Source organism: Rhodnius prolixus, unplaced genomic scaffold (assembly GCF_049639745.1).
Source record: "Rhodnius prolixus isolate KJV_2025 unplaced genomic scaffold, Rpr scaffold_9, whole genome shotgun sequence".
Taxonomy (NCBI): domain Eukaryota; kingdom Metazoa; phylum Arthropoda; class Insecta; order Hemiptera; family Reduviidae; genus Rhodnius; species Rhodnius prolixus.
This window is the reverse complement of record NW_027411604.1, coordinates 4,359,402-4,379,481: the sequence shown is the minus strand read 5'-3', so window position 1 is coordinate 4,379,481 and position 20,080 is coordinate 4,359,402. Positions and strand designations below refer to the sequence as shown.

Sequence of the window (20,080 nt, the reverse complement as noted above, 5' to 3'; positions counted from 1 at the left end):
GCTCGCGAGCCACGGGTTGCCGACCCCTGTCCTAGGTAGAAAAAATCTAAGAGCCTGCAGAATCAGTACGCTAACCACAATACTTAATCCCTATCTTCACCTATGGTTATTTTAAATAATTTGGCTGTAAAGTAAAAGCCTATAATCTAAAGAAGTTCATTAAGACTATGAATTTGGTTAAAACAGAAAATGGTTATAACTGCTTGTATGGAGATGCTTCTTTGATAAAGAGAAAACGACATTGTTTAAGAAATTGTAATAGCTATTACAGAGATCACCAGATGAAGTACAGAAAATGCAGTGTTTTAAAAAAAATGTGGATTTCATGGTTTGTTGTAATGAAATAACCAGATGGAGTAACCTAAACAAAAACAAAAATGCAGTGATTGAGAAAAATGCTTGTATGCAGATACCTAAGTTGGTATAGAGAAAACTCAGTATCTGAGAAATGGGTATAACTGTTTGTAAGGATAGCTAACCTGTTGGAGTAAAGAATATTCAGTTTTGAGGAAAATCGCAATGACAGCTTGTTCAGATATAACCAAATGGATTGAAGAAAAAGCAACGCTTGAGAAATGTGGATTGAGGTATCCAGAAAAAAAGTAAGCATTGTTGTGAACAAAAAAATTGTTGTAAGAAGCTATTGTTGAAACGAGAAGATAAGTCCAGTCTCTCAGGTTTGCAGCAGGTGAAAATCTGTCTGTGTAGAGATATTTGAAATAGATTTGAAGTTTGCCCCGGTTTGAGGTTCTTTAAGTTGAAGGTTATATTCTCGGGTTATTGTCGACTGCAATTGGTCACATGTTGAAGCTGTATGTGGAACTGTAGATTCCGAAAAAAAAAGATGCTCCAATAAACCTACTACCCGACCATCTTGATATTATATATAAAAAAAAAAGTATTTGGCAACTAGGAAATTACCAGGTGCTAGCGGAGGATTTATTCTTACTGATACCATCTCAGATTCTGAAATCTGAATGAATTTGGAGTTTGTGTTACAGACTTTAACTCAAGCATCAGTAAGGGAGTACAATCTACGAAGTACCTTAAAGGTCCCAAGAGCATCATTATACCCAAATTTTTGTTTAAAATTATGAATAGAACAATCCCAATAGCGCTGGATACAGTTTTCAATACCAATACTTAGAGATTGTGATATATTTTACAGAAAATTAACATCCAGAAGTCGGTAGCTAGTAGTTCCAAATCGATATCGTTAACAGCCCCAAATCTATTCATTGGATTAGCTCCCGGGATAAGTTATTCATAAAATAACGACCATTTAAATGTTTTTCACATATTATCAGGGTATAAGTTAACGATGTAGCCTTAGTTCATTAAATTTACTTCTAAAATAAGTATGGTTCATATTGTGTGGACAATTACAATTATTTATTTTTTTAAATAAAGCTAATAGTGCTTAAATCTAAACGAAGAATTCTCTGGGAACATAGATTCAGCAATTTTTATCTACTGAAATTGGCCAGTTTTAGAATGTCAACAGTAAAAGTAAACCATCAAAATCCTAGATAGAAGCACTTGTCAAAAATTGTAACCTATATTTGGTTGATTATTATGTTTCGTCTCTCTCTCTAACACCCGCAATTTGGGTAGAGTGGGGAAATCTTAATTCTGATGGCGCTTTACATGTGTAACTAAGGTTTTAAGGTTAAGTTACATGGCGTCATTGTAAGCATTGTGTGCAAAAAAAAAACGTGCTACTTTCTTAGTGAATTTCATGTCTTTCTATCATTTCATACAATGGTTCATAGTTATAAATGAAGTGAATTAATGTTTCGGTTGGTTGATATTACTGAATGATCTAATTGCAAAACTTTGAAATGAAGAAAAACTATTAGCACAAGTTTATGGTTATGTTGTGAACAGTTATTGTTGGTCACTAATTTAAAATACTATAAAGAATTCAAAATTTTACAACTTCTGTGTATCTGTTCCAGACATGGTTGAGATTTTAATACATAGTATTTTACTTGGAAGAGTTTTAAACACTGAAGAGGAAACCTAATCATGAAGAATTGAATTTGTCATTACTACAGTCTTGATATTTCTTTTGTTTTACTCAAAATCTATGCTTAAATGAGTAAATTCAGGAATAAGTAAGGTATGTTGAAGTAACTTTTTACTTTGCTCAAGTGCTTAACCTTTTTTTTTTTAATTTTGATCAAGTCCTATGTAGAAATCACAAATCAATTACACAAAACACCAATTAAAAAGGTTTAATTAAACTTCATTTGCCTTTTGTTTTCCATTTTATATTCTGAACTTTTGTTGGATTATAGGTTTTGAAAAGTAAAACCTTGAAACTTTCACTGCAGTTAGATGAAATGGATTATAAAAGTGGGTACTTAAACTTCTCTAAGTTAATACTTATTTTTTAAAAAAAGAAAAAAGCTATTAAGAACTTAAAATCTTCTTAACTTCACCAAATTTAAAGCAATCTTCCTTAAATTCCAATAAAAACAAACTGCATTTACTTTATAAAGTATTAACACACTGTTTTGAAAATATTAGTTTCAAAGTTTAACCTTCTAAATTAAAAATGTAATCTGGTTTAGTAATTTTAAAAAATGGAAATCTTCCAAATTTCTATATATTCAAAAAACTAATTACAATAATATTACGTGACTAAAATCTTTTAAGCTTCTCAACGATGAATATTTAAAGCACTTTAAACATCAAAAAATGTGGGTGGACTTTCTAATCACTTATAAAATTAAGCTTTTATTCGAAATAAATTTGAAAATTCTTGACCATTTCACTAAATGAAATTCTTAAATCAAAACCTTAAAATTTATTTTCAGTTTTTTAGTTTCAAGTTTCCATTTACAATAACTAATCAGTTTGATAGTACTTCAATCTTTCTTTTACATTCAATTTTGTATTAATAATGGGTACTTACCACTTCACTTGGTGATGATGGATTCGTCATGAAACAAAATTACTTTTCCTTTTTTCTCTTGATAAGTTAATAATCTAAATAATATTTAACACTTACAAAAAACTTCACCAAATAACAAAATTAAAATCCAAATTCGATATATCAACTTAATTAGCACTTGATAATCGAAGGCCATATTGTTCACTCTACTTAAACATGGCTCCTCACACTGCCTTATGAATAATTATACATGTATGCCCTTATAATTTTGATTTTAGCGAAAATAATTTAAATAGATTTGGTTTTTCTTCATTTAAATTTCAATAAATTGTTCAAAATTGTTATGAAAAATAAATAATATAGGTAATTGATAAAAACCGATACTTTTTATAAAATAGCTTGTGAATGACTGCACTCTGGTAGTGAATTGCATTTTGTTTTTTTGTATTTCAATCATCATATATTTCATGATCGATTGCACAAATTGATATTTAAAAGTAATTGTAATGATAATATATTAAGTGATAAAACAATGTACATACAAACGTTTTCACCATTTTTTTAATCAAAACTACGTAATCATAAAATGTTAATATTAATATTAAAGTAATAAAAATGAAATTTAATAAATTCTGTTCAACTATTAATATTATTCTCCCCGCATAGTTTGGTTATTCATGTTGGTTAAGTTCAACGATGTTGGTTACTTTAGGAAACTATAATATTGTATATATCATGGCCTAGCCCAGCTCAATTACATTTTAGTAAATAAAATAATGTAATAATGAATTGTTGCTAAAGATAAAATCAGAATTTAGAGATAGTCTGTTACGAAAAGCAAATAGTGCTAAATACCATTTGTATTTACAAAGAATTAGTATTGGATTTATGGGAGAGCGGTTATATTATTGGATAAAAACAGTTTGAAATTTATTAATATAATAATGAATCTTAGAGGAGCACTGTATAATTTAAATTTTTTGTGTAAACAGGGATGAAAATAGGCCTTTATTGTTCTCTCTGGAATCTTGGAGCGATTGAAGAAATAATCCATTTCATTGGGGAATGTCCCGGATTCTACAGGAGTTCAGGGTACAGTTTCTTGGGGAAACAGATTACTCAAGAATTCTCTATTTGAATGGCCTTGATTGAGGGCAAGCTGTATGAGTATAAAGTATCAGCTTGGAATTATAGGCAATTTTTAGTAGATAATTTTATAAAAATTTGTCTGTTTAGTATCGAAGTTTAGTAAATGTTCTATAAATTAGAGAGGACTAAGTCCATTCCCAAGGTTTGTTTTGTTGATAAATATAGGAATGTTTGATTATTTTGATTGCTCAGTAGGGTTCTCTGAGAATATTTTGTTTTTGTAAGCATGTTGTTTCTTAATAAACACGATTATTATTATATCTATTATTAATATATATGTTTATTGCTACTTTAGAAAATACATCAGACAAAGTGTGAATAGGAGTTCATATCGGGCTATTCGCCAAGGCTGACTGCAGAATTAAATCCGTCAAGGCCGCGTGGGGCTATAAGGATAATTGTAGGCTTATTAACTGGGCCACTGCAGGCTCAGAAAACACATATGCATCGCATGGGCCTGGCAGATGATAGCCTTTGTACTGAGGTTCTGTCAGGAAGAGGAGAAAACGGCACTGCACGTGTTGTGTCAGTGCGAGGAGCTTGTCTGGCTTGAAGGATGTTACTTTTCGGGCAGAAAAAAAACCAAGGCCTGAGGAGCTTTACCCAAGAGTCGCTCTCCAGTATCAAGAATCTGATTAAAAGGACAGGTCTGGAGGGTGACCTTTAGAGTGAGGGGAGCCACAATAGATCCAAAGGGGTCGCAGTGGCGTAGGCCTTGAGGGCCTATCCTATCAGAATCTAAAAGTGTGAATACAATAAGTACAATACGAGGGTCGTTTGAAAAGTCCGTGCAAAGTCAGAGAGATAGCACCACTGGCGCGTATCGAGGTTATGTTTAGTCACTAGCATCTCTTCGAAGAACACACACCAAGTTTCAGCCAGATCGGTCTATTTCTTTGTGTTTGGCATTCGTTTGAATCGAGGAAGTCGAGTGATTTTTCAAAAAATGGACGAAAAAGAATTTCGTGTGTTGATTAAACACTACTTTATGAAAGGCAAAACGCCTCAGGAGACTAAAGAGAAGCTTGATAAACATTATGGTTACTCTGCACCTTCGATTAGAACAGTTTATAAGTGGTTTCAAAATTTTCGGAGTGGCCATGTGGGCACAAGTGACGCTGAACGTTCTGGACGCCCAGGTTGAGGCTACTACTCCAGAAATCATTGATAAAATCCATGATATGGTGATGGATGACAGAAGAGTGAAGGTGCTTGAGATTGCTAGTGCTAACGGGTACATAATATTTTGCATCAACATTTGGACATGACAAAGCTATCCGCAAGATGGGTGCCGCAATTGCTCACGCTTGACCAAAAACGAAATCGTGTGAAGTGTTGCAAGGACGGTTTGCAGTTGTTCCAGAAGAATCCGCAGGACTTTAAGCGTCGTTTCGTCACTGTGGATGAAACATGGATACATCACTACACTCCTGAGACCAAAGAACAATCTAAACAATGGGTTACCAAGGGGGAATCTGCGCCAAAAAAGGCAAAGACCGTTCCTTCGGCCGGAAAGATTATGGCGACTGTCTTTTGGGATCCGCAAGGAATAATCCTCATCGACTATCTGGAAAAGGGTAAAACTATTACAGGTGCATATTATTCATCGTTATTGGACCGTTTGAAAACCGAGCTGCAAGAAAAACGCCCACGATTGGCCCACAAAAAAGTCCTTTTCCATCACGACAACGCACCAGCTCACACCTCAGCAGTTGTGGTCGCAAAATTAATGGAAATAGGGTTCCAACTCGTTTCGCATCCCCCCTATTCTCCAGACTTGGCTCCCTCGGACTACTATTTGTTCCCCAATATGAAGAAATGGCTGGCGGGAAAAAGATTTTATTCAAACGAGGAGGTGATTGCAGAAACGAATGGCTATTTTTCAGACTTGGACAAATCCTATTATTCGGAAGGGATCAACAAACTAGAGCAGCGTTGGACGAAGTGTATAAGCCTAAAAGGAGACTATGTTGAAAAATAAAAAAAGGTTTACCCCCAAAAATTAAGTAGTTTTTATTTTTGCACGGACTTTTCAAACGACCCTCGTATATGATGCAAAAGCTGCCCGGCATAGCGGACGCATAACGCAACCGTACGGACACAGGAAGAGAGAAATCAATAACCAGTGCTGCCACTATTTGTTAGTGAACAATTAAAATCTTAAATGAATTCATTTAAACCGTAATTTTTTTAATAAAATAATTAATTAAAATCTACTTACACAGAATGGAGAGATGGGACAGTTTGGCTGCTCACGAACAACTGTACTAAGCTGGACAAGAGCAACAACTGGTATCTGCAGACAAAATAATTTCAATTGAGATATAGGTAATTTATTGTGATTTGGATAAAAACAATTTTTAAATTTTCATTGTTATTTGTGAAAGAAATTAAAAATTTATGAATTTAGTTTTAAGTTTTCTTTATTTTTTTCAATAATTTTCAAATGCTAGTATACAACTTAATGCCAATGAAAAGCTCCAAAAATATTGCTTTGAAAGTAATGATGGAAATATAAATATCAATAATCAAAATACCATCTTGAGGGAAAGCCAATTCTATTCTGTCTTGCGCCCCTCAAATCCGCCTAAAACACCCTTTCCAACTAATTTGTCTCTCGTTGATTATGATAATGTGTTTTAAGAAGCAGATCTTGTGGAGGATTATGGTCTTCCGCATGCTCTCACCCCCCCTAGGCTTGCTTAGGATGGCCCATCACCTCCACTAGAAATTAGAAAAGCGTTTTCCCAGAAAAGAAGTTAGCCTGTTTTTTATTTTTAGGCTTACTTTTCATTATAATCATTATATTGTATAATAAAATAATTGATGTTCATTAATTAATGTCAAGAGGGGAAAAATAAAATAACGACAGCCGCATATTCCTATGTAATCTGATAACCAAACAAAATATTAATAAAAGAAAAAAGTAAAATAAAATAACTGACGGCAAGGGATTGCTGTTTGGGTAAAACTAATTAATACCACGAAAATTTCTATTTGTTTCAGTGAAAATGAATGGAAAAAGAAAAATGATACATATTCTAGTTGAGGGAAAGATATCTTTTGCAACAATACATATTGAATTCCTTGTACTGATAAAAACAATACTTTGTAAAAAATATTTTGTTGTCAATGGCTAGTTATTAAAACCTATGCTTTTTTGTTGCTTTTTTATACTCTGTTGTATTTATTTTAAATTAGTTCTAGCAGCATTCCACTCTTTTATGAAACAAGATTAATTGCTAAATGATCAATAGAAGCTGTGGACAAGCTGTTTACAGCGGGGCGTATCCAAACTTGTTTTTTTTTTCTGAGAGAGAAGCGGGTGGATTCAGTTTGAGAAGTATATACCTTTTTTTTTCAATTTAAACTCTTCCTTTATTTAGGTTATAACATAATAAAATGTCAAATTAATAATTATACAATTACTTTAAGCTTTAAGACTCTGAGAAAGTTCTTGGGCTCCAAGTCAGAAGAAGGAGTGAAAGCCGAGGTAAGATAACCAGATAGTCCTCGGAAGACTGGTCCTCACACTTCCAGATAGAGCTTAGCAGCGAACAAATTAGTGCTGCTGGGATTACAAGAAGACGTAATCTATACCAGAGTCATAATTTTTTTTTAGACCGGCTATGAAGTCCTACGAAGTTTATTCCAAGACAGTAGGACAGCGTAGTATTGGTACACATTGTCTGGAACCCTGGATAAGAATAATCCAGGTTGCTAGCCTAGATTCTTGGCTGCTAAGTCACAGAAATGGAAGTAAAAAAAAAAATGGTTGGAGTTGATATGTCTTTAATTTGCAACTGCCTATTGGTAACAAGTAAATCGGATTAAATACATCAATAAAAATGGCTGGAAAGATTTGAATGAGGGCCATCCAACGATAACCATCATGAGTTGGCTAACGTAAGATGCCGTTGAAGTGAATTCGAAGGATGCCCTTTATTATCATGCACTCAGGTGATCAGCGAGGCCATCGACGCTTCAGACTTCGGCGAGGATTTGAGGGAAGAGTAGTTTGGGATAGATTGTTTATGAGCGGGTTGAAGTGTTGGGTATAGTTTGGAATGAAATTTTGTGTAACGGAATTTGGCTAGGTCAAGGACAAAAAGGATTTTTTAGGTCAGTGTGGATAGTGGATAGTGGTGGTTCGCAGAAAGGAGCGTTAAGGATTGTGCGTAGGATTTTCTATTGAAGGTATTGGATGCGGTTGAGATTGGAACGCTTTGCAGTACCGTACGGTTCAAGTCCGTATGACCAGATTGGGGGCTAGTAGAGCTGTGTAGAGTTTCTTTTTGTTGGTAATAAGACAATTTGGAGCGTTTGTCGAAGAGTCTTTTGGTCATTCGGTAACGTAATTTAAGTTCCTGTCGCTTGAGTCGAGTATGGGGGTTCCAAGTAAGGCGCTTGTCGAGTAAAAGTCTAAGATAACGCACCTCATCTGCCGGAGGAATAGGATCTAATACAAATTATTAAGTTTGTTTTAACCATAAAGATTGTTCAAGAAAATCTGATTTTTCTTAACTTATGCGAAAAAAGTTTTGTTTTAAAGTTGTAAGTAGGCATACTTTGTCTCGCATTGATGGGACCATTCGATGCATGTGTTCCTCGTAAGAAGATAGAACTTACAGAGGATTATAGACTTCCGAATGGTCTACCTGGCTTGCTTAAGATCTACCCATGTTTCCTGAAAACCTAGGCGTGCAGACTTTTAATTTGGCCATCAATTCAACTTTTGAAATTCAAAGTTACTTGATGATTATCATTAGGTGACTTAACAATGATGATTAAGAATGATTTATGATCGATTCTAGCTATCGAAGTAGTATTTCGGATAAATTCAACACATATTTATGTGTACCAAACGGCCAAACCGGAAGTTTAATATTTTTCTGCATCAGCTTTTTCCCTGCCCCTGTCCTACTCACTTTCCGGACGTCTTCTGCTAGCTAAGTCAGCTTGATGGTCTGGGTATCCCAAGACAGTCAGTGAGGGGATGGTTGTGTCTGTTGGGAAATACAACCTCACACTGTGGTTATACTCGGTGATAAATTGTTATTACCACATTGGGTTATGTTCCTTTGGCTTTTTGTGGATTTGTAGATATACGAAAATATTGCTCAATTTCCAGTTGACCTAGAAAAAAAAAGGGGGGGGACATGCCGTATTACAGCCAGAGAGATATATCAGGCTGTGAAATCTGTGGTGTGTAGACTCGCATGACTTCCACTTACTACCATATTTCCAAGGTTCTAACTCATTAATAATTCGCACGAACTGGGAATATTTCCAAACCTTACACTGAAATGTAAACCTCACACAGAAGCCTTAACCCTCCCCAATCAATACGAAGTTTACCGAATATCCTGGGCAACCATTTTCAAGAAAGTGAACTAACCAATTGAATGTAGGAGTACCTTGCAGATGAGAAATCTCCAAACACGATCTTAACAATAAATACATTTAACCCATTTCAATAGCACACAACAGATCCTAACAGAAATACGGACCTCTACGAGGGGGGGGGAGAATCTACCAATCTCCTCTCTCCTTCAGAAATACCTTTAACAGAATTTTCTTGAAAAGACAAGTAATTTCAATATGTGTGTCGTACATTTATATGTTTGCAGTCATTTTCATGAAAATGAAATCATAAGTGTAATTTTCATGGAAATCTTTTCAGGAAAATGGCACAGTTAGCTTATTATTTTGTAAATCAGGAAATTCCATCCCTTTTATGATTTTTATTAAAATTATATAGATGGCAAAGAAAGTCCAGTCATCTCCCTCCACCAAAATAGTGTATTATACTTTAATGGTCATTTGTATTCAATTTTTTTATTTTGTGTACTGTAAATTTATTTATTTCTGGTATATATGAGAATATATTATATTCATTTTTGAAAGCATGGTCTGTAGGTTTAGCCCTTTGGTATTTCATAAATTATCATATATAAACGTATTATATACTACACATGTAATCATGAACTGGATGAATTTAGCAATAAAATGTTTATATCTGTAAATAATAAAATAAATAAAAGATTTTTCATTCATTATTTTTTCTGATATATACTGAAACTGTACATAAAAAGTGCCACGTAAATCGTATATATTTTGGTTTGTTTTTAATTTGTTTATTGCTACTGTATCCAATACAACAAGCAAAAGAGGTGAGAGATAAGGGATGGCGCGAATACACAGGCATGTATATTATACTGTTTCGTTTAAATGATTTTATTTTATTTTTTTGAAGATACACTTTTAAGATGTACAAGATTGTTGTATGTTTGAGCTGAAGTTAAGACTGTTTTGATTGGTTACTGAAATAGCAAATATTTTGGGAAATTTTTCAATGGAGTAAATTTATTGGATAGTAAAGTAAAGTAATTTCCTTTTCTTGTCAGATCTCTACGTCCAACTACCAATTTAGGCGCCACGATAGAAGCTAGACCCGCAAAGCTAAGATGTATTGCGGTACTAGTCTATATTCCCCGGTCTATACCTTTAATAGTTAATATGAGAAATTTGCAGTAAAGTATGTTTGCTAGTCGCCACGGTAGCCGAGCGGTTAGAGGCTAGACCCGCAAAGCTAAGATGTATTGCGTTACTAGGCTATATTCCCCGGTCTATACCTTTAATGGTTAATTTGAGAAATTTGCAGTAAAGTATGTTTGCTAGTCGCCACGGTAGCCGAGCGGTTAGAGACTAGACCCACAAAGCTAAGATGTATTGCGGTACTAGGCTATATTCCCCGGTCTATACCTTTAATGGTTAATGCAAGAAATTTACAGTAAAGTATGTTTGCTAGTCGCCTCCGTCCATTTATTAGATGGAATACTTACAAAGGGGGGAAGTTAGTTATTCTTAAGCCGGTTCTACTTGGTGCAAAAAAAAATGGCGCTAGAAAACGATTTTCTATTAAGTGCTAAGCTCCAAGCAGAGTACAGCATTTTCCATACAGAGAGAGGCGAACGGAAGTTTTCCTGAGTTATGGTTTTGTGGGTCTGTCTCAAAGTTGTACTTTGTTCGAGGTGCTTGCAGCAGGGGGACTTTTTTCCTTCTTTTTTTTTATGGAGTAGAGAATGGTACAATCCCATTGCAAAAGCCCTGTTCTTATTGACAAATGATAACGTGCCTTGTATACGAGGCCCCCAGTGACAAATGAATAGCTGTTGGCCTAAAGTGGTGGACATAAAGCACACACTTGGTGGTTGGTGCCAGTCCACAGTTACCTGAGGAAAAACCTCACAAAATAACAATGGTAAAGGTGAGGTGGTTGTTGTATAGGAGTACGTATACCTTCAATCGTAAAGACCAGTCCTATAGTCTATGTTCTATTTGTTCATCTGTGTACAGTTTCTTTTGGTGAAGAAGTGATAAACCAAGCTTTTATCAAATATGTTACGGTGAACAGTTACAGACACACAAACATTCTTCCACCGGAACACCATCTTCAAAGAAGGAGGAAGAACCAAACACTATCCAAGTAGAAAGCGATGAACACCTGCATCTTGTCCCATAAACACCAACTCAAGACACATTAATTCATCCCTTGTTCGTACAAGAACGTTTGCAGATGATACATGTAGGTATATTTCTTTAAATGTTGGCAACAGTGTACCTTATCCAGTTCTTTTAAATTGGCTACATTCAGTGAGCATCTTTCCTCAATATATTGTACTGAGTGGGTTCGGATGGGGGCGCTGTTTTATTTTCAATTCTTTCTTTAAACACTGGTGGACATAAATACAATTTGACCTGATTAAAAAACTTTATGGGTCATTCATTCGTTTTTGATATATTTGTGAACTGAAATGTGATACTAAATTGAATTTTTAAAAGATTAATTTTACTAGAGAGCTTTCATCATGACCAAGCTTGTAAGAACATGGGGCACGCTGACAGAGTGTCTGTCGTCTTGTCTCTGTTTATGTTTAGGTTAGTTGTCTTATCTAGTAGGAGGATGAATTGTTCCACCTAGTGTTGAGAAGTTTTGTTGTACATGAATGTGTTTGTGTACGCGCCAGTGATGAAGCCAGTATCTACATCATCAGCGTTTGCTCAGCATCCTTCTGCAACTTCTACATAGTGAGCTGTCAAGTACTTGTACCACCGCTCTACCTCCCTACCAAACAGGATACCCAGTCATCATTTGCTAGCGGTTGAATTACTAAAAGGATCTTGAAGTGAAGCTCATCTATTGCCAGCCGCTGTAAAGCTCTAAAACCCAAGGCTTTACCGACAGACATCCCAGGGCCGTCCCACACCTAACCACTACGCTCAACTAAACCAACACAATGTCTTGGCTTGTTGAAATTGTGAGCTTTCCCTACCCCATTTTTGTCGTCCGCCCTCTCGGTCTCCTTGTCTAACTACACACTCTCTCTCTTAACAAGCTTCACTTCCTAAATATTAACCTAATAATGAATTAAAATTTACGTCGCTCTTAATATAAATTACGGATGAATAGATTTGGGTCCTTTTCATGACTTCCGTTAGTTTCTTTTTTGTATACGGTTGATGCAGATAGCTGTGCTTTTTTTTTTATTACCGTCACAATGCAACATCAAAATTTGTTGACAAGTATCTATAGTCATGAAACTGATCAATGTTGAAAGCCCAGTCGCGGAGAGTTCATTGAAAAAGGGCGTCATCTGGAGAATTATCGTGTGATGAAAGATCTCCAAATTATGCCCTAAATCCCTAATTTTAGATCCCCCGCGTTATGATAGAAAGAATTTTGGCTATCCCCCCCCCCATTGGATGCTCAGGATATCCCTGGCGGAAGGTGACTTAGAGTGAGAAGATTGCAGGTGATTTGCTAAAGAAGACCAAGGACGTAGGACTTTGGTTCAAAGGAAGAAGAAAGATGCCCCAAGTTGTTCGAATTGTCCGCAAGGAAGCGGTGAACACTGTTTTGCCACACGAAGGATCTCTGAGACCCAAATCCAGCTGATGGCCCTAAGATTTTTTTCACCCCCTTTCCGGAAGAACTTCTTACAGCTCACCACAGCCTTTAGCGAGAGTATACTGTCCCGGATGCTGCTAGATAACTAGAAAAGCCTTTGCGCGCGACGGACCTCAGATGTTGTCGCACCTTAAATTACAAAATAATTTTGAAAAAAAATCAACTCTCACGACTGTTCTCTTCCTACAATTCCGAAAGGTTCTAACCCAATCAATTTCCTCAAACTCTGTTAACTCATATTGATTCTCACGAAACAATATACAGTTTGTAAAAACCCTTACATTTCACTGAAATGTAACCTTACAATGAAGCCCCAACCCAATCAATACTTCCACAGAATAGCCTAGAAGCCATTTTTAAATGAATTGAACGAACCATTGAATGAAAGGGTAGTTCTAGAATAATAAGAGAAATTAATTGTGCACAATAAATTAATTCAAGCGTGTTTTGGATATAAAGAAAGACAGAAAAAAAAGGCAACAAAATACTTAGTCGAGCACAATAGATTTAAGTGTAGGCAATTGTATCTGAACGAATCTTTTAATTAACTGCGTCAACAGTTCCCCCCTTCCCACCCAATTTTAATTTGCTAAGTGGTATGCGTGCGTATTCGTGATTTCTATTTCGTTTGTGCGTCGGTTTGTGTGACCAATACGCGTTGGTGTTTGAAAATTGCAATTTCAATTTAAATTAAAAGCTTATAGAAGGACTTGTTTTCTCTATATATACATACATATATACAGACAATTATTGTTATGTTTGTTTGTTGTGGGGGGTTTTGTGTTTTACTCTTTGTGTCTTGTGAATTTTGTTTGTGTTAGGGCGCACCAATTTAACGTTTCTGTTTGTCTGTCAGTAAAAGAACTGTGGCAATTTTAAAAGGGTGTAACTGTTGGGCACAAATAGAACGTTTTACTTTTGTATTTATACGAGTATAACGCTCCGTCAATGAATATAACTAATACAGTACGTCGGATTAGTGAGTTCGACTCTTTTATTCACGAGTAATTACTCGCAGCAAACGCGAGTAATTCTGCTAATTATTTCTTTTTTTTTAAGTTATAACTTTTTTTTGTTCAATAAAATAGGCTCTTATTTTAGTAGCAGAGAATTCTAAGTAGGATGCATTCTCCTAGAAGGCTTGGAAACTTGGAAGGAAGCTGACTGTTACGGATGCCACCACCATCTAAAGCTCCCAAGATGGTACTGAGGTGGATGACCGTTCTCCGTATTAGAAATTTAGTAGGGAAGTTTAAGCAAGCAAGGAGAGCTGATATTCTGGGATAATCACATCCTGGTTTACAAACTACCCTAGTTCATTGTATTATTTTATTTTATTATTTGGTAGAAAGGGAGAAAAGCCATTCTGGGGCCAAAAACCTTACCCTGAACGTTGTTCTCCACCCTAGATATTCTTAAGGTGAGAACATAAATTAAAGAGATTTGAAAATTTCTATGGAGAGTGTAGACCAATCCTGGTTATCGGATGGCTCTTTTGGAAAATCCAGGTAGGGAGAATGGTTGCCAGCAATTTGGGAAAATCACTTTCTGATGCTTTTCTTAATTTTTTTTTGGAGGATATATCCTGCTTCAAATCTGGAGACTCGTAACACAGTAGGGAGTCGTTAGGAAAAGGGCATGTTGGCTAAACCACTGCCTGATTTGTAAACACCTTCGCGCTCCCAAAAAAGTGAGTATATCCTCCTTCATCACCTGATCACTATGCAGGCTCTCTAAATATGTTCATAGTGCCCAGCACAGTTAGCGTTCAAGTCAAAAAAGCTATTTTCGCTGAATATGAATCACTCTTAATATTCTAAATAAAGACAGAGACGTAGTGGCTTGATTTGCCTGCAGGGATATCATCCACTTTGCCAAATGGAGAATGGACAGAGATAGAAATGCAAAGACGTCAAGTGCTGGTTACCAGGAAGGAAGAAGATTTTTCTTTCTAAGCCAGCCTTTTTGGTAGGGAATCACAGTTCTTGCCCTTCGCGTCTGTGGCGTAATTAATCAGATTCTGCGTTACTCATGATCGAGGATAATTTTTGGGACAAGTTGTAAATATGTTTGCCCTTGGTTAACACAGAAGGTCCCATTTAGAGGCTGGTTTCCACACAGTTACTAAAAAGATCACGCAGTGTTATCAACCTAAAATTTGCTCGTTTTCAAAAGCCAGTTTATCAACCTGCTTTGGACCCTTTCACATTACTGGAAATTCACTGATAGCTTTCTATTCCCAGCCAGTTACCAGATCCTTTTTTTGTTATAACCTAATAATTTTTGGGGAATAAAGATATCAGTGCCGAAACTAAAAACAATTATGTTCTATCAGTAAGACTACTTTGGATTTAACAAATAAAAAGCAGTCATACGCGGGATTCGAACTGGGGATCTCCTAGTTAAAAGGCCACGATCTTGACCACTAGGCCAACACCCGCCCGTTTATAGTAAAGTATGAGCTTCCGCCTCTATCCACAACACCTAATTGGTATTTGGACGATTAGCCCCGCCTGAAAAAATTGACGATTACTTTACTGTATTTTATTTTTTTCTTTGGATTTATCTGAGCTTGAAGGAGTCAGACCATGGATGATAAGGATCAAAACCTAAAAGGAGGTGTTGACAGGTGCTGACTCGGGGAGAGAAAAGTGGAGGAAATACAACAAGATTGGGCGTCACTAAGGATAGCCTCCAAATGAAAAAGAAGAAATGTGACAAAGTAAAAACTACTGTAAAACTATTATTAGTTTCCAATAATACTGATTATCACTTCATGCTTAACAATCAATAGTATAAAACTATAATTACACCCAAATTGGAAACAGTCATTATCGTAACTGTCCAATTAGCACTACCAGCAACGCCAAAACAACCCGTACAGGTAGATCGTAGCGTGGGTTGAACTACTGTTTCACCAACTACTAGTTGTGACCTTCCAAACATTGTGAATTATTTAAACTTTAACACAAGACCTCGCTATTAGCGTCTAAATTATACAATAAGTAACAAGTTGTCAACCAATTGCACAATTTAACTATAGTTTCCCTGTACTGGTGCATTCACCTAATTAGTGGTTATTGATCCTTGGAGCTTTATTGCAACAGATCTTGCTGCAATTAGTTCAATTAAATCAAGCAATTACTTTATTCTAGTTTTTAATTTTTTTTTTTTTTAAGTAATTTTAATTTCTAGTGGTTTTGCGATGTTTTCCGTTTTAAAAACATTGTCCGGAAATGCCAGTTCAGTGGTTACTTAGGTTCAAAATAAAATTCGCAAAATAAAGTTGTAAAGAAAGATTCAGACTTGCTAGCCCACAAAAACTGTGTTGTTCCCGGTTAAAAGTCGGTTTTGAAATTTGGACGCAATCATCGTACTTCTTCTTTCCTGGGGATGAGAAGAAAATAATAAGATTTCCTTATTAAAGTTTCCACTAAACCTTTCGGGAAGTTCAGTGTCCCTGTTTTATATGAAAATGAAGATCTATTTTAAACTTAAAACATATCGAAATTGAACAAAAGAAGCCATAAAATTTTTATATTTTTTTGTAGCCTAATGAATGAATTTTCCCGAAAGTTTTTAATGAAAACCAAAATTAAAAAGGGAAAACTGTTTTCACAATAAACATTACGAATTATTTAGGAACTTTAAAAGTAAGGTTTTTTTTATGGCTTACTCATTTATTTATTTTAAAAAGATAAGTTTTAGGATAAACTTTAAAGCAAATGGTTTTATTCTTCAAATCTATATTCACGCAACAAGTTAAGCTAACTAACAAAATTATAATGGAGTGACTATGCTACCTACCAATCCCCAAACTTTGCACCTAAAAAGCGCTGCTTAAATGGGACATAGTCCGTAGACTAGCCTTTCGGATAGCGTCAAAATAATAACTAATATTATAATAATAATGTTTTAAACAAATTACACATTAAATAAACCCTGTTCATAGAGGTGTGTTGATAATATGATTGATAGCAATTAATTTTCCAGCATCCTGTATTCCAAGATGGGATTTTGTTGTATGATTGAGATGTACCGAGGTGTAAATGGTAAGATTAGACTTGACAGCTAACTGATGATCTAACTTTACGGTGGATGAACGAGTACAGCTACATTATGGATGTTTAGATGCTAATAGTAATCATCATGGTGTGTGTGAGACAGAGAGATAGTGAGGGATAGAGTGAGAGAGATCTTGGTAATTTTTCTTGTGTTTAGTCAAAGTAAAAAGTAATTGCCTATTTTTTCAGGCGGGCTTTACGTCCAACTACCAAATTAGATGACGTGGACGGAGGTGACTAGCAAGCATACTTTACTGTAAATTTCTCACATTAACCATTAAAGGTATAAACCGGGGAATATAGCCTAGTACCGCAATACATCTTAGCTTTGCGGGTCTAGCCTCTAACCGCTCGGCTACCGTGGCGACTAGCAAACATACTTTACTGCAAATTTCTCATATTAACCATTAAAGGTATAGGCCGGGGAATATAGCCTAGTATCGCAATATATCTTAGCTTTGCGGGTCTAGCCTCTAACCGCTCGGCTACCGTGGCGTAAAGCAAACATGCTTTACTGTAAATTTCTCACAATAACCATTATGATGCCTATGGATGTGTAAACAAGGAACCAAAGAGATTCTGAGCTTGGGTAGAAATTAGATTAATCTGATTACAGACCTATGGTAGCTTCAGAAAACATCTGTACTACAAGGTGGAGCTTGCTAGCTTGGAACAGTTGTGCAGATTGTAGACAGAGGATGTAGACTAGTACCGCAATACATCTTAGCTATGCGGGTCTAGCATCTAGTGGCGCCTAACTTGTGTTTAGTAGTTTACTATTAAAATATTTAGAGCAAAAAGTTGTAGATTGGCACATCTATTTTTCCAATCAACATTTATCAGAATCTATTCTATTTTATATACTAACTATATTTATTATATACCCCGTCATAATTTAAAAGTGTGAATTTTGTAAAACTTAACGCCTTGCAGAATATGCAATTTTTTTTTTTCAGGCAAGCTTTACGTCCAGCTACCAATTAGGTGTCGTGGACGGATGCGACTAGCAAACATACTTTACTGTGAAATTCCTCATATTAACCATTAAAGGTATAGAACCGGGAATATAGCCTAGTACCACAATATATAATAGCTTCGCAGGTCTCGCCTCTAACCGCTCGGCTACCGTGGCGCCTATATGCAACAACTATTGCGTATTGCGTGCTAAGTCTTGGTAAATAAAATAATTATGCCCAATTTGCATGTCAATTTTAAGTATATGTGCGTAATAACCATCAAAATATCATGTATAATTGTTTCTAATGAGCATACGTATTTATGATTTGTTTTGTAAACTACATATAATTATTATATATTCTATAAAGGTAGATGAAGTGTAAGGTTGATGAATTACAAATGTAATTATATTATATGTAATTATTAATTACACAGACAAATGAGCGTGTAATTACTTACATTTTATATATAACTCCTTTAACTTTACGCCAACATGTCATTATGAAAGCCTAGGGAGTTAGATAACATCTTCATCCCTTGTCCTCAATTTTTATTTATTTATTTTTTTAATTAAGGTAAGGTGGACAGGTGGACAAGAACGGCTGTTCATCTGAATACCAATTAAAAAAAATCCTAATTAAGTTCAGTTAAGAATATTTATAATAAATGAATAATTTTATTTATAGCAAGTTCAAAAATTGGTAAGGTCTGGGATTTAAATAATAATTATTTTTTAATGCCTGTACTAATCATTGGAGGATAACCAATAAAGTGAAGGAGTAGAATGGGTAGATTTAGGAAGCATTTGCTCTATATATTACAACAAAACCTATGGCAATAGAAGAACAAGTATCCTGGGAAAAACTGCAAAATGGGACTGGACACCTGGGCGGGAATCGCGGTCATTCTTGAAGTAGTTTTTTTAGGGAAGACTAAGGGCCACTAATGGATCCGGATAAAATGAGGACCCTTTCGGTAAAGGCCCTTTATTGAATTCAGTTTTTACATTTTTTTTTCAGAATTTCTTCAAGAAAAACAGCTGCGATTTGTTAAGTTTTCCCAAGGAAAAGTCTAGAAGGGAGGGATAATGGAAGACATATTTCTAATGGGCCATTTCAATGTGATGTACCGCAGCGAAGGAGTTTGTTGTTTCCTACTAAGTAGATTTCTCTTAAAAAGGGTCTGGCTTTCTTAGACTTGGGACTTAGCAAGTGCTCTGGAGCGATTGTTTAACCGGTAGGGGAAACGGTTAAGTTTGTGGGGCTGCTTATTCCCTGAGTGGAACACGGATTTCCTCTAGAACCTTTTTGTTTTTTGTAGATTCTTGGATAGCTTAGGTAAATGATGCTGGAAGGATGTAGTACTCCAGGGATGGATGTCCCTTATTGAGTAGAAGCATAGGAACAGCCCAATAGATCTGTTAAACCCTTACTGCAACTTATTGCCCCCCCAAAAAAAAATGGTTGCCAATATTTATGACCCCATGTCATAACCCCTAAGCTACTAAATTCTTATTTATTTTCGTTTTTATGCTTAAGCAAATATATACACATACAAAAGGAAAAGGAAACTTCTTTATAGGGCTTATCAAACCCTAACTTATTATTACCCTTTATGCCGTGTGTACATAATTTCTTCCTATCTTCTTCTGGGTAAACACTCTCCCTTTGCATAGTTTTGCTCTTTACATCTCTCTCTCTCTCAGCTTTCCTTTTTTTTCCTTTTTATAGCCAGTAGCTTTATCTTTATGCTGGAATCTTGACGGTAGGGATTTCAAGGTTAAGCTTCTCTTGATCTGCCGTATCCTATTTTCTCCTCATAAGTAACAGCAAATCTCTGCAAGGCGTAGGAACTGTTTATTTCTCTTTTATTAAGGCACTTTGTTTTCTCTTTCTCGTTTCTTGAATCTAAATTCTCTTCTATGTATGGTGAGTTTTTTACTCGGGCTAAGTCGTATTAATGCCTATTTTTCTTCTTCCTCCTCCCCCTTCTTCTTCTTACATATTCTGTTAATGAAGGAATACCTGAAAACGGAAGTAG

At 35.5% G+C, this 20,080-nt stretch overlaps 1 protein-coding gene and 1 long non-coding RNA gene across 5 annotated transcripts in view; one reads left to right on the top strand and one right to left on the bottom strand.

Annotated features, from left to right (window-relative positions):
* LOC141454021 (uncharacterized) overlaps nucleotides 1–20,080 on the bottom strand; it is a 301,530-nt gene that overhangs the window by 241,293 nt on the left and 40,157 nt on the right. For all 4 annotated transcript variants that reach the window (XM_074127764.1, XM_074127767.1, XM_074127766.1 and 1 more), the window contains exon 2: nucleotides 6,270–6,344. The gene's annotated coding sequence lies outside the window, so the exon portion shown is untranslated. The remainder of the gene's footprint in view (nucleotides 1–6,269; nucleotides 6,345–20,080) is intronic.
* LOC141454023 (uncharacterized) lies at nucleotides 5,748–10,045 on the top strand. The gene is made up of 4 exons (XR_012458369.1): nucleotides 5,748–6,188; nucleotides 6,274–6,376; nucleotides 7,055–7,391; nucleotides 7,484–10,045. It is a non-coding gene; the product is annotated as an uncharacterized lncRNA (long non-coding RNA).